We start from the raw sequence: 12530 nt of genomic DNA on the forward strand, positions 1-12530 counted from the left end.
TTGGGATATCTGTCATCTTAAACACTTATCTTTTTGTGTTGGGAACATTATAGTTCTTCTAGCTATTTTGATACAATAAATTATTGTTAACTATAATTTTCTTACTGTACTGTTGAATACTGGAACTTCTTCCTTCTAATTTTATTTTTGTACCCGTTAACCAACTTCTCTTCATTCCTCCTGCCCCCGCTCCCTGCCTCTCCTCTGATAAACACCATTCTACTGTCCACTTCCAGGAGATCCACTTTTTAAACTCACACACATAAATGCAAATATGTGACACTGGTGCCCAATAACATGTAGTTCCATCCATGTTGCTACAAATGACAGGATTTCATTATGTTTGTGGGGATAATATTTCATTGTGAATATATACCACATTTTCTTTATCCATTCATCTATTGACGGACACAGGTTGATTCCGTAATCTTGGCTATTGTGAATAGTTCTACAGTAAACATTGGAGTACAGATACCTCTTCGATATATTGACTTCTTTTGGATATATACCCAGCAGTGAGATTGCTGGATCATAGGGTAGTTTTCAGTTTTTTTGAGAAGTCTCCATACTGTTTTCGTAGTGGTTATTGTACCTTACATTCCCACCAACACTATAATAGGGTTCCTCTTTGCATCCTTGCCAGCATTTGTTATTTTTTTCTCTTTTTGATAATAGATATTCTAACTGAAGTGAGTTGATATCTCATTGTGGTTTTGATTTGCATTTCTCTGATGATTACTGATGTTGAGCATTTCTAATCTACCTGTGGCCATTTGTATGTCTTCTTTCGAGAAATGTTTACCCAGGTCTTTTGAACATTAAAAAAATCAGATTATTTGTTATTTTGCTATTGAATTGTTTACGTTTCTTACATATTCTATTTGATTCATTGTTAGATGAATAGTTTGCAGATATGTTCTTCCATTCTGAAGGCTGTCTCTACACTTTGTTGCTTCCTTTGCTGTCTAGAAGCTTCTTAGCTTGATGTAATCCCGTTTTTCTATTTTTCTATTTTTGCTTTGACTTCCTATGCTTTCGAGGTCCTACCCCAAAAAATATTTGCCCAAACCAATATCCTGTAGCATTTCTTCAGTGTTTTCTTCTAGCAGATTCATAGTTTTAGGTCTTACATTGAAGTCTTGAATTCATTTTTGGTTAATACTTGTATATGATGAAAGATGGGGATCTCATTTTATTTTTCTGCATACAGATACACAGTTTTCCCAGCATCATTTATTAAGGAGACTTTTTCCCCCAAATATGTGTTCTTGGTTCCTTTGTTGAAAATGAGTTGGCTTTAAGTACACAGACTTATTTCTGAGTTCTTCATTCTGTTTCGTTGGTCTACATGTGTCTGTTTTTATACCAGCACCATGCTTTTTTGGCTACTATAGCTCTGTAGTATAATTTGTTTGTCTGTTTGTGTTTTGAGACAGGGTCACTCTCTGATGCCCAGGCTAGACTGCAGTGATGCAATCTCAACTCACTGCAACCTCTGCCTCCCGGGTTCAAGTGATTCTCCTGCCTCAGCCTCCCGAGTAGCTGGGATTACAGGGGCCCACCACCATGCCCAGCTAATTTTTGTATTTTTAGTAGAGACAGGGTTTCGCCATGTTTGCCAGACTGGTCTCAAACTCCTGGCTTAAATCAATCCACCCACCTAGGCCTCCCAAAAGTGCTGGGAATACAGGAGTGAGCCACTGTGTCCGACCTGTCAGGTAAAGTGATGCCTCCAGTTTTGTTCTTTTTGCTCAGGATTGCTTTGGATATTTGGGATCTTTTGTGGTTTCATATAAATTTTAGGATTTTTTTTCTATTTCTGTGAAGAATTGTCATTGGTATTTTTATAGGAATTGCATCAAATCTATATATTGCTTTGGGTAGTATTGTCATTTTAACAATATTAATTCTTCTGAAAAGTGAACATGGGATGTCTTTCCCTTTCTTTTTATCCTCCTCAACTTCTTTAATGGATGTTTTGTAGTTTTCCTTGTCGAAGTCTTCTACCTCCTAAATTTATTCCTAGGTATTTTATTTGTAGATGTTGTAAGATTACTTTATTGGTTTCTTTTGCAGATTGTTGGCTGCTGGTATACAGAAATTTTACTGATTTTTGTATGTTGATTTTATATCCTGCAACTTTGCTGAATTTGTCACCTCTAATAGGTTTTTTTGGTGGACTCTAGGTTTTCCTAAATATAAGATCAAGTTGTTTGAAAACAAGGATAATTCAACTTCTTCCTCTCTAATCTGCATGCCCTTTATTTCCTTCTCTTGACTAATTGCTTTGGCTAGTACTGTGTTGAATAAAAGCAGTGAAAGTGGGCATCCTTGTCTTATTCTAGTTCTTAGTGCAAAGGCTTTCCACTTTCCCATTTAATATTAGCTGTAGGATTCTTATATGCGGCAGCCCTTATCACGCTGAGGTATTTCCTTTCCTTCCTGTCTTTCCTGTCTTTCCTTTCCTTCCTCTCTCTCTTTCCCTTTCTTTCTCTTTCTTTCTCTTTCCTTCTTTCCTTCTTTCTTTCTTTCTTTCTTTCTTTCTTCTTTTTCTGTTTCTTTTATTTTTTAAGATGGAGTCTTGCTCTGCTACCCAGGCTGGGAGTGCAGTGGTGTGATCTCGGCTCACTGCAACCTCCACCTCCCAGGTTCAAGCAATTCTCCTGCCTCAGCCACCCAAGTATCTGGGACTACAGATGTGCACCACCATCCCTCGCTCTTTTTTTAGTGTTGTTTTCGTAGAGACAAGTTGTATTAGGGTTCTCTTTTACTGTATTAGTTCATTTTCACGCTGCTGATAAAAGACATACCCAAAACTGGCAACAAGAAGAGATTTAATTGGACTTACAGTTCCACATGGCTGGGGAGGCCTCAGAATCGTGGCAGGAGGCAAAAGGCACTTCTTACATGGCAGCAGCAAGAGAAAACTGGGGAAGAAGCAAAAACAGAAACCCCTGATAAACCCATCAGATCTCATGAGACTTATTCACTATCATAAGAATAGCATGGGAAAGACCAGCCCCCATGATTCAGTTACCTCCCACTGGGTCCCTCCCACAACACATGAGAATTCTGGGAGATACAATTCAAGTTGAGATTTGGGTGAGGACACAGCCAAACCACATCATTCTGCCTCTGGCTCCTCCAAATCTCATGTCCTCACATTTCAAAACCAATCATGCCTTCCCAACAGTCCCCCAAAGTCTTAACTCATTTCAGCATTAACCCAAAAGTCCACAGTCCAAAGTCTCATCTAAAACAAGGCTAGTCCCTCCTGCCTGTGAGCCTGTAAAATCAAAAACAAGGTAGTTACTTCCTAGATACAATGTAGGTACAGGTATTGGGTAAATACAGCCATTCCAATTGGGAGAAACTGACCAAAACAAAGGATTACAGGTCCCATGCAAGTCCAAAATGCAGTGGGGCAGTCAAATTTTAAAGCTTCAAAATGATCTCCTTTAACTCCAGGTCTCACATCCAGGTCACGCTGATGTAACAGGTAGATTTCCATGGTCTTGGGCAGCTCCACCCTTGTGGATTTGCAGGGTACAACCTCCCTCCTGGCTGCTTTCATGGGCTGACATTGAGTGTCTGCAGCTTTTCCAGGTGCACGGTGCAAGCTGTTGGTGGATCTACCATTCTGAGATCTGGAGTACCGTGGCTCTCTTCTCATAGCTCCAGTAGGCAGTGCCCTAGTAGGGATTCTATGTGGGGGCTCTGACCCCACATTTCCCTTCCACACCATCCTAGCAAAGGTTCTGCATGAGGGCTCCACCCCTGCAGCAAACTTTTGCCTGGACATCCAGCCATTTCCATTCATCTTCTGAAATCTAGGCCAAGGTTCCCAAACCTCCATTCTGTGTACCCACAAGCTCAACACCATGCAGAAGCTACCAAGGCTTGGGGTTTCAACCCTCTGAAGCCACAGCCTGTGCTCTTTGTTGGCCCCTTTCAGCCACGGCTGGAGTGGCTGGGACACAGGGCACCAGCATGGGTACCCCCCCTGGGTCTGGCCCACAAAACCACTTTTTCCTCCTGGGCCTCCAGGCCTGTGATGGGAACAGCTGCTGTGATGGTCTCTGACATGGCCTGGAGAGACACTTTACCCATGGTCTTGGGGATTAATATGAGGCTCCTTGCTATTTATGCAAATTTCTGCAGCCAGCTTGAATTTCTCCTCAAAAAATTGTTTTATCTTTTCTACTACATCATCAGGCTGTAAATTTTCTGAACTTTTATGCTGTGTTTCCCTTTTAAGATGGAATGCTTTTTAACAGCACCCAAGTCACATTTTTGAATGCTTTGCTGCTTAGAAATTTCTTCCACCAGATACCCTAAATCATCTCTCTCAAGTTCAAAATTTCCACAACTCTCCAGGACCACGGGCAAAATGCCACCAGTCTCTTTGCTAAAACATAACAAGAGTCACCTTTGCTCCAGTTCCCAACAAGTTCCTCATCTCCATCTGAGACCACCTTTGCCTGCACCTTATTGTTCATATCACTATCAGCATTTTTGTCAAAGCTTCTAGGAGGCTCCAAACTTTTCCACATTTTCCTGTCTTATTCTGAGTTCTCCAAACTGTTCTAACCTCTGCCTATTACCCAGTTCCAAAGTCGCTTCCACATTTTCAGGTATCTTTTCAGCAATGCCCTACTCTACTGGTACCAATTTACTGTATTAGTTCGTTTTCATGCTGCTGATAAAGACATACCCAAAACTGGGAACAAACAGAGGTTTAATTGGACTTACAGTTCCACATGGCTTGGGAGGCCTCAGAATCATGGCAGGAGGTGAAAGGCACTTCTTACGTGGTGGTGGCAAGAGAAAAATAAGAAGGAAGCAGAAACCCCTAATAAACCCATCAGATCTCACAAGACTTACTCACTATCATCAGAATAGGACAGGAAAGACGGCCCCCATGATGCAGTTACCTCTTACTGGGTCTCTCTCACAACATGTGGGAATTCTGGGAGATACAATTCAAGTTGAGATTTGGGTGGGTTACACAGCCAAACCATATCACAGGGTTTCACCACATTGGCCAGGGTGGTCTTGAACTCCTGACTTCAAGTGATCCACCTGTCTCACCCTCCCAAAATGCTGGAATTACAGGCCTGAGCCACTGTGCCTAGCCTGAGGTATGTTCTTTTTATACCAAGTTTGTTGAGGGCTTTTTTTCATGAAGGGACATTGAATTTAACTGAATGTTTTTTCAACATTCATTGAAATAATCACATGGTTTTTGTCCTTTGTTCTGTTGATGTGATGTATCATATTTATTGATTTGCATATGTTGAACCATCCTTGCATCCCTGAGATGAATGCACTTGATCATGGTGAAAGATCTTTTTAATGTTTTTGAATTCTGTTTGCTAGTATTTTGTGGAGGATTTTTACATGTATGTTCATCAGGGATATTGGCCCACAATTAGTTTTTTCTTTTCTTTTTTGTTTTTGGTAGTGTGTTTGTCTGGTTTTGGTATCAGGATAATGCTGGCCTGGTAGAATGAGTTTCTCTCCTCTTCACTTATTTGAAATAATTTGAGTAGAATTGGTATTAGGTCTTCCTTAAGTGTTTGCTAGAATTCAGAAGTGAATCTGGCAGGTCCCAAGTTTTGAGGGGAGACTTTTTATTGTAGCTTTGATCTCATGACTTGTCATTGGTCTGTTTAGATTTTCTATTTCTTCATGGTTCAATCATGGTAGAGTATGTGTTCAGGAGTTTATCCATTTCTTCTAGATATTTCAGTTTGTGTATAGTTGTTCATGGTAGTCTAATGATTCTTTGTATTTCTGTAGTATTAGTTGTAATGTTTCCTTTTTTGTCTCTGATTTTATTTGTTTGGGTCTTCTTTATTTTTATCTTAGTCTAGCTAAAGGTTTATCAATTTTGTTTATCTTTTCAAGAAACCAACTTTTTGTTGATCTTTTGTAATTTTTTTTAGTCTCATTTCATTTATTTCTGCTCTGATCTTTATTATTTCCTTTTACTAAATTTGGGTTTGGTTTGTTCTTGCTTTTCTAGTTGCTGGATGTGCATAGTTAGGTTGTTTATTTTGAGTCTCTTTTTAATAATATGGATATTTACTGCTATAAAATTCCACATTAGTACTACTTTTTCTGTATCCTATAGATTCTTGTATGTTTGTTTCCATTTTTATTTTTTTAAGAAATTTCTAAATTTCCTTCTTAGTTTCTTCATTGACCAATTGGTTGTCTGGAAGCATGCTGTTTAATTTCCATGTATTTGTACAGTTTTTAACATTCTTCATTTTATTTATTGTGGTCAGAAAAGATACTTGATATAATTTCCACTTTTTTGTATTTGTTGAGACTTGTTTCATGGCCCAACATATAGTCTGTCCTGGAGAATGTTCCATGTGCTGATGAAGAATGTGTATTCTGTAGAAGTTGGGTGAAATATTCTGTAAATGTCTGTTAGGTCCATTTGGTGTACAGTTTCACTCTGATGTTTCTTTGTTAATTTTCTGCCTGGATGATCTTTCCATTGTCAAAAGTAGGATGTTGAAATCCCCTCTTACTGGTGCACTACAGTTTATCTCTCCTTTTAGCTCTATTAATATTTGCTTTGCATATGTGGGTGTTCTGGTGTTGGGTGGATATATATTTACTCTTGTTACATCCTCTAGCTGAATTGACCTCTTAATCATTATATAATAACCTTATTTATCTCTTTTCACAGTTTTTAAAGTCTATTTTAGCTTATATAGTTACTCCTGTTCTTTTATGGTTTCCATTGCATGGGATATCATCTTTCTATCCCTTCACTTTCAGTCTATGTGTATCTTTACAGGTGAAGTGAGTTTCTTGTAGACAGCATATTGTTGGGTCTTGTTTTTTAATCCATGTGCTACTCTTTGTTTTTTTAATTGGAGAATTTAGTCCATTTACATTCAGTGTTACTATTGATAGATAAGGCCTCACTGCTGCCATTTTGTTACTTGTTTACTAGTTTTATGTAACTCCTCTCTTCCTTTCTTTGTCTTTCTTTGCAGTTAAGTGATTTTTCTCTAGTAGTATGTTTTAATTTGTTACTTTTTATTTTTAGTCTATCTGTTATAGGTTTTAGCTTTGTAGTTACCATTAAGCTTACAAAACACATTCTATAGTTATAACAGGTATTTAAAACTGATACCAACTTGATTTTGATCATAAAAAAGCAAAGACAAAAACAAAAATCCCAAACAGATTAACTCCCTTCTTCCTCCACATTTACAATTTTTGATGTCACCAATTACCCTTTTTTATTGCCTGTCTCTTAACAAGTTATTTTCATTATTATTTTAATAGTTTTGGCTTTTAGTCTTCTGACCAAAGATATAAGTGGTTTAATTATCACAATTGCAATATTACTATAATAATTACATTAGAGTCCTTTTCTTTCAGTTTGAAGAATTTCCTTTAGCATTTTTTGTGGGATAGTTCTGGTTGCTATAAATATAAAGTCTGTCTGGGACAGTCTTTGTCTCTCCATTTCTGAAGAACTTTTCTTGATACAGTATTCTTGGTTGGTGATTTTTTTTCCTACAACACTCTCAATATTATCGTCTCCCTCCTGGCCTGAAAAGTTTCTGCTGAGAAGTCTGATGCCAGGAGTACTGGATCTCCCTTACATGTTATTTGCCTCTTTTCTTTTGCTCCTTTTAGAATCCTCTCTTTGTCTTTCATTTTTGCAAGTTCAATGTAATATGTCTTGGGATATTCTTATTTGGGTTGAATCTGATTGGTGATCTTTGCTCTTCCTGGCTTGGGTATTTGTATCTTTCTCCAGGGTTGGAAAGCTTTCTGTTATTATTTTGAATAAGCTTTCTACCCCTTTGTCTTTCTAAGTTCTTACTTTAATTCCAATAGTGAATATTTTATTTTTTGATGTTGTCTCATAGATACTGTAAGCTTTGTTCATTCTTTGTATTCCTTTTTCTTTTTTCTTCTCTGAGTATATTAAAATAATCTCTCACTGATTAATTCTGCTATTGATGCTCTATATTGCATTTTTCGTTTCATTTATTGTATTTTTCGGCTCCAGGATTTTTTGTTTAGTTTTTAAAAATTTTTCAATGTCTCTATTAAATTTTTCTGATACATTTCTGAATTGATTTTCTGTTTTCTGGAATTTCATTGAGTCTCCTTAAAGCAGCTATTTTGAATTATTTGAGAGATCACACATCTCTATCACTGTAGCGTTGGTCTCTGGCATCTTGTTTAACTCATTTGTGAGGTCATATTTCCCTGAATGTTTCTGATGCTTGTAGAAGTACAACAATGTCTGCATATTTAGGAATTAGGTATTTATTTTAGTCTTTGCATTCTGGCTTTGTTTGTGCCTGTCCTTCAGAGGGTCTTCTGGATTCTAACCTGACTGACTGTTGTGTTCCCTGAGCCTGTGATCACTGCAGCCATCTCAGCACTAGAGGACACTCCAAGTTCAGGCTAGCCATGAGTTTCATGAGGACTCTGAGGTTGACATGGCTTTCCAGCCCAGATGGACTTAGGGAAGACCCCAGGCAGATACTGGACTGAGGGACCCAAGTCCAGAAAACCGTCCTTGTGGCCCAGACAAGTGCGTCTCCTACCAGATCTCTGCAGTTCTCAACTGCAGCAAGAGGAGATGGAGTTGAGACTGGACCACTTCAGGAACTACTGTGAGAAGCAGCTGGTGGGCCTATCTCATTGTCTCAGATGAACACGCATCACCCAGCTGGTATGAGTTGGGTAGTTCCTAGACTGCAGCAGTAGGGGCTAGAGCTGAGACTGGGCCCCGCGGAATCTGCTATGAGAGACTGGAGAGCCCAGTCTCAGCTCAGAGGAGTTTATATCACCTAGCAAGTGTCTCACAAATAAGATAGTTTCTTGTCTACAGTAGGAGGGGCTGGAGCTGAGTCTGGGTCTCCTTGGGATCTGCTAAAGGATGGAAGCTAAAGAGCCCGTCTTGTTGGGCCAGACAAGTACACATCTCCCAGCAGGTCTCAGCACAAATAGGATAGTTCCCTGGTTGCTGCAGAGGGCAGGGTGCAGCTGAGACTGAGTCTACTTGGGATGTGCTATGAGATAGAGGTTGGCAAGTGTGTTGGGGACAGTCAGGCTTTTGGGTTGTGGGATATGGGCAAGTCTCCTTCTGGGTCCTTACATGAGCACCTCTGAACTGAGACATCAGCTGAGAAAGGCTGGAGCAGAGCCACAGGGCCACTTCCAGGTTCACTGCTGAGACTGATGTCAGTGGGCAAATGAGTCTTTCTGCCAAGGCACTAGTATGCACAATTCCTTCTAGACTCCTTGGCAGATAGTTCTGGTTGCAAGCTCAAGGCCAAACAGGGCTGTAGCCAACAGCAGATCCCAAGAGGTCCCAGTCTCAGTTCTTGCCCCTCCTTCTGTAGTTGGGGAATGATCCTATCCATGCAGAAAGTTTCTTGGCCATTTCCAGGCATGAACCTGGAAGCAAGCTCACCAGATCAGCTGACCTGGGTGTTGGTCTGTACTTTCAAAACAACCCTCCTAGGTCTTGGGCCCTCTCAGGGTTTCACAAACTCCTACCTGAATCCTGAGGCTCCCACTGATGAACTTTCAACTGTAGATGGGTACAAAAATTCTTGTACCCATATTGTAGTTGGGGGATATGAGCAGGTTGCCTTCTATTTTGCCATCTTGGTGATGACACTCAGTAAATGCTTTCTTCATATTGATTTTCTGGTCCTGTTAATCTGTGAAATGGAGAGAGCCATTGTATCTCTTAGCTGGGTTAATCCAGATAGCTTAGTGATCATCCAAAACAAGGTAAGAGTCTGACTTCAAGGGCCCTGGAGGAAGATCCCTGGCCCCAGAATCATTCCTCTGCCCCTACCTCTCAATGGCCCTTCTAAGAGAAAAGATACACTTATGGAAGTACAGAGTGATTCGGAAAGTAGGGGACACAGTGGAAGGGAGCTAACATCTGCTAAGTCCCCCATGTGTCAGGTATGAAATTCTAACTATCATTTCACCTGCACAGCAACTTGATGAAGGTGAGAGTGTCTAGCTCCCTTCCATAAGTACATGTGCACAAACGTGAAGGCAGTGCACAGTTGTTGAGGTGTGCACTGCTTCCACAATGTTGAGGAAGACCATTCTTGTTAATAATCAAGTACTTGCCTTATGTGACAAAATACATGCTTTCCTAAAAAAGTATATGAAGTTAAGTCACAGATCAAATCCTACTAATCTGCAGTTTGCATTTAAACACTCAGTAATTCCAGGCATGGTGCTAGGCACTTTACCTAATCTCACTCAATGTTCACAACAAACTCTGCAAAACACATAAAGTATTATCCCTATTTTCAGGTTAAGATATGGAGATTTGCCAAGGCTGAGTAATGCAGTCAGGGTTGCACAGCTACTAAGTGGCAGGGTCAGGATTTGAACTCATCTCTGCCTGACTTCCAAGGATCTCTGTGTCCTCAGACATAAGGAAAATCACAATGGAGAAAATACTTCAGTTATATATTATAAGGAAAATATTATTTCCTAATAGAAGGAGTCAAAATTACTGAAGTTGAACATCCCATCCCATTCTCTGTTACCCTACAAGGTAGAGAGCAGTGGGAAAAAGAGGGACAGTAGATTTAAGTTTTGTTCCTTGATTTGCTGCCATGCTGCTTCAGGATATAGAGTTACATTGTCTTTTTAAAAACTCCTATGGAATAGATCAGACTTGGATATGGAACTTAAACGATAGTTCAAGTGTTTTTTTCCTCTCATTTCAGGCTTAGAATCTAGCAAAGTTAGAAGGGAAATCCTTCCACTGGGCATGTAAAATGTAAAACAAGCCCCTGATAGTAGATGACTCTTTGCTTCTCTGACCTATAGTAGAATAATGTATAAAATGGAAACTGCAGTAAATGAATATAACCAAATGACACAGACACACAGCTGCACACCCACTCTCTTTGTGTCCGAATGCTGATACACTGCAGGTACAGTACAGTGACAGGGTGTTCCTAGGAAGTTGATCAATGATTCCCTTCCACAGTTCAGGTTTTATTACAGGAGGTATTCGTTAGCTAACTACCATTAGTCAAGTACCCTGGTGTGCCTTCTTCAAGAACTCCTTTAAATGCTCCTCTTTTATTCTACTTTCAAGTTCCAAAAGCAGATGCTTCTTTTATAGAAAAGCCTAATTGCTGTGGAATCTAATGCATGTCCTACTTCCATATCCAATTCTCCTCCTTCCTGTTTAATGGACAGCATTCTCATGACTCACCTTTGATTTGTGAGCTGGAAGGCACCACACCTTTTTTCGGTCCTGCCTGCACATATTAAGTGTCATCAACTCTGGAAAAAAGAATTCATGAGTTATGTCAATAATATGAGACATTAAAAGAGACTTGTCCTACAAACAAAACAGTAAATGACCAATGCAAGTTGTTTTAGTCCCATGTGCATCTCTACCGCACCCTAGAGCCTATAATGATTCTGTTTTCTTCATGTTCATGGCACAAAGAATGCCTGAAAACTCATCATTAGATAACATGTGCCTCATTAGTATTTGTCCATTCTAACACTTTAAATTCTTTTTGAATTGGCAAAAAGGAACAAAGAGAAGTGAAATTTAGATATCTAATAGATAATGTAAAATAACAAAACAGCAGCCTATAGAGCAATGGAATGTGACGACTGTGTGTTCTGTGGTGGTTGTTCTTGGTTTGGATGGTATATATCTCTGAATAATTTCCCAGTATTCACTCAATTTGATGCTACTATGAAAAACCGCATTCCAAATAACTCTTGTTGCAGATAATTCCCGTCTTCCTGTTTCCCATCCTAACAGAATACAATTTTGTTCAGAGGATGAGAAAAAACATATCCCATTAAATACTTGCCTAATACATCAGGTGGCCTGGGACACAGGTCTGGTTAGTGATGCTGACAAAAGGCTTCTAGGTATTTACGTGAACGCTGTTGTGTTTCTACTCAAGCACTGCTCCTTCTGCCTTGAGTGCTGATATGAAGCCTAGAGCTGCGGCAGCCATCTTGCAAGCGTGAGATGAGGAGCATGAGAATTACAGCCTACAGCTAAGGGTGGCAGAGAAGGATGGCAGGAGCCTGGGTCCAGGATGGCACCACTGCCTCCTTTACTAGCTTCTGACTTCTTATTGCTTGAAATAAACACCCATCACACTTGTTTAAGTCACGGTTACTGTGGTTCTTTGTTGCTTGCAGGTAAAGGCTATAATAACCAATGTAGTCTTACACACACCTTAGCTTCTATTTCTAAATTCCCAAATTAAAGCTATACATTTCTCTTAAATTCAGAGAGAAGCTACGTAGCCATGTTGTCTTTATTTGGGGTCTGGCATTGATACTCCACAACAGCCTCTTGTATTCATTACAATCAACTAGAGACAGATAAATACTGGAATTAAATGGGGGAAAATGAAATTATAAACGTATAGGTAATTATGAATAGTTACTGGATCTCACGGTGAGGGACAACTATGTTAAAAAATCAATGGAATTGGCCAGGCTTAGTGGCT

General features: G+C 39.6%; 1 long non-coding RNA gene across 1 annotated transcript; it reads right to left on the reverse strand.

The window, feature by feature from the left end:
* Positions 1-2662: 2662 nt before the first annotated feature.
* On the reverse strand, positions 2663-11339 carry LOC126949734 (uncharacterized). The gene is made up of 3 exons (XR_007723955.1): positions 11258-11339; positions 9556-9722; positions 2663-2927 (listed from the first exon to the last, which is right to left on the reverse strand). It is a non-coding gene; the product is annotated as an uncharacterized LOC126949734 (long non-coding RNA).
* Positions 11340-12530: the final 1191 nt, after the last annotated feature.

The sequence above is a fragment of the Macaca thibetana genome, chromosome 3 (assembly GCF_024542745.1).
Source record: "Macaca thibetana thibetana isolate TM-01 chromosome 3, ASM2454274v1, whole genome shotgun sequence".
NCBI lineage: Eukaryota > Metazoa > Chordata > Mammalia > Primates > Cercopithecidae > Macaca > Macaca thibetana.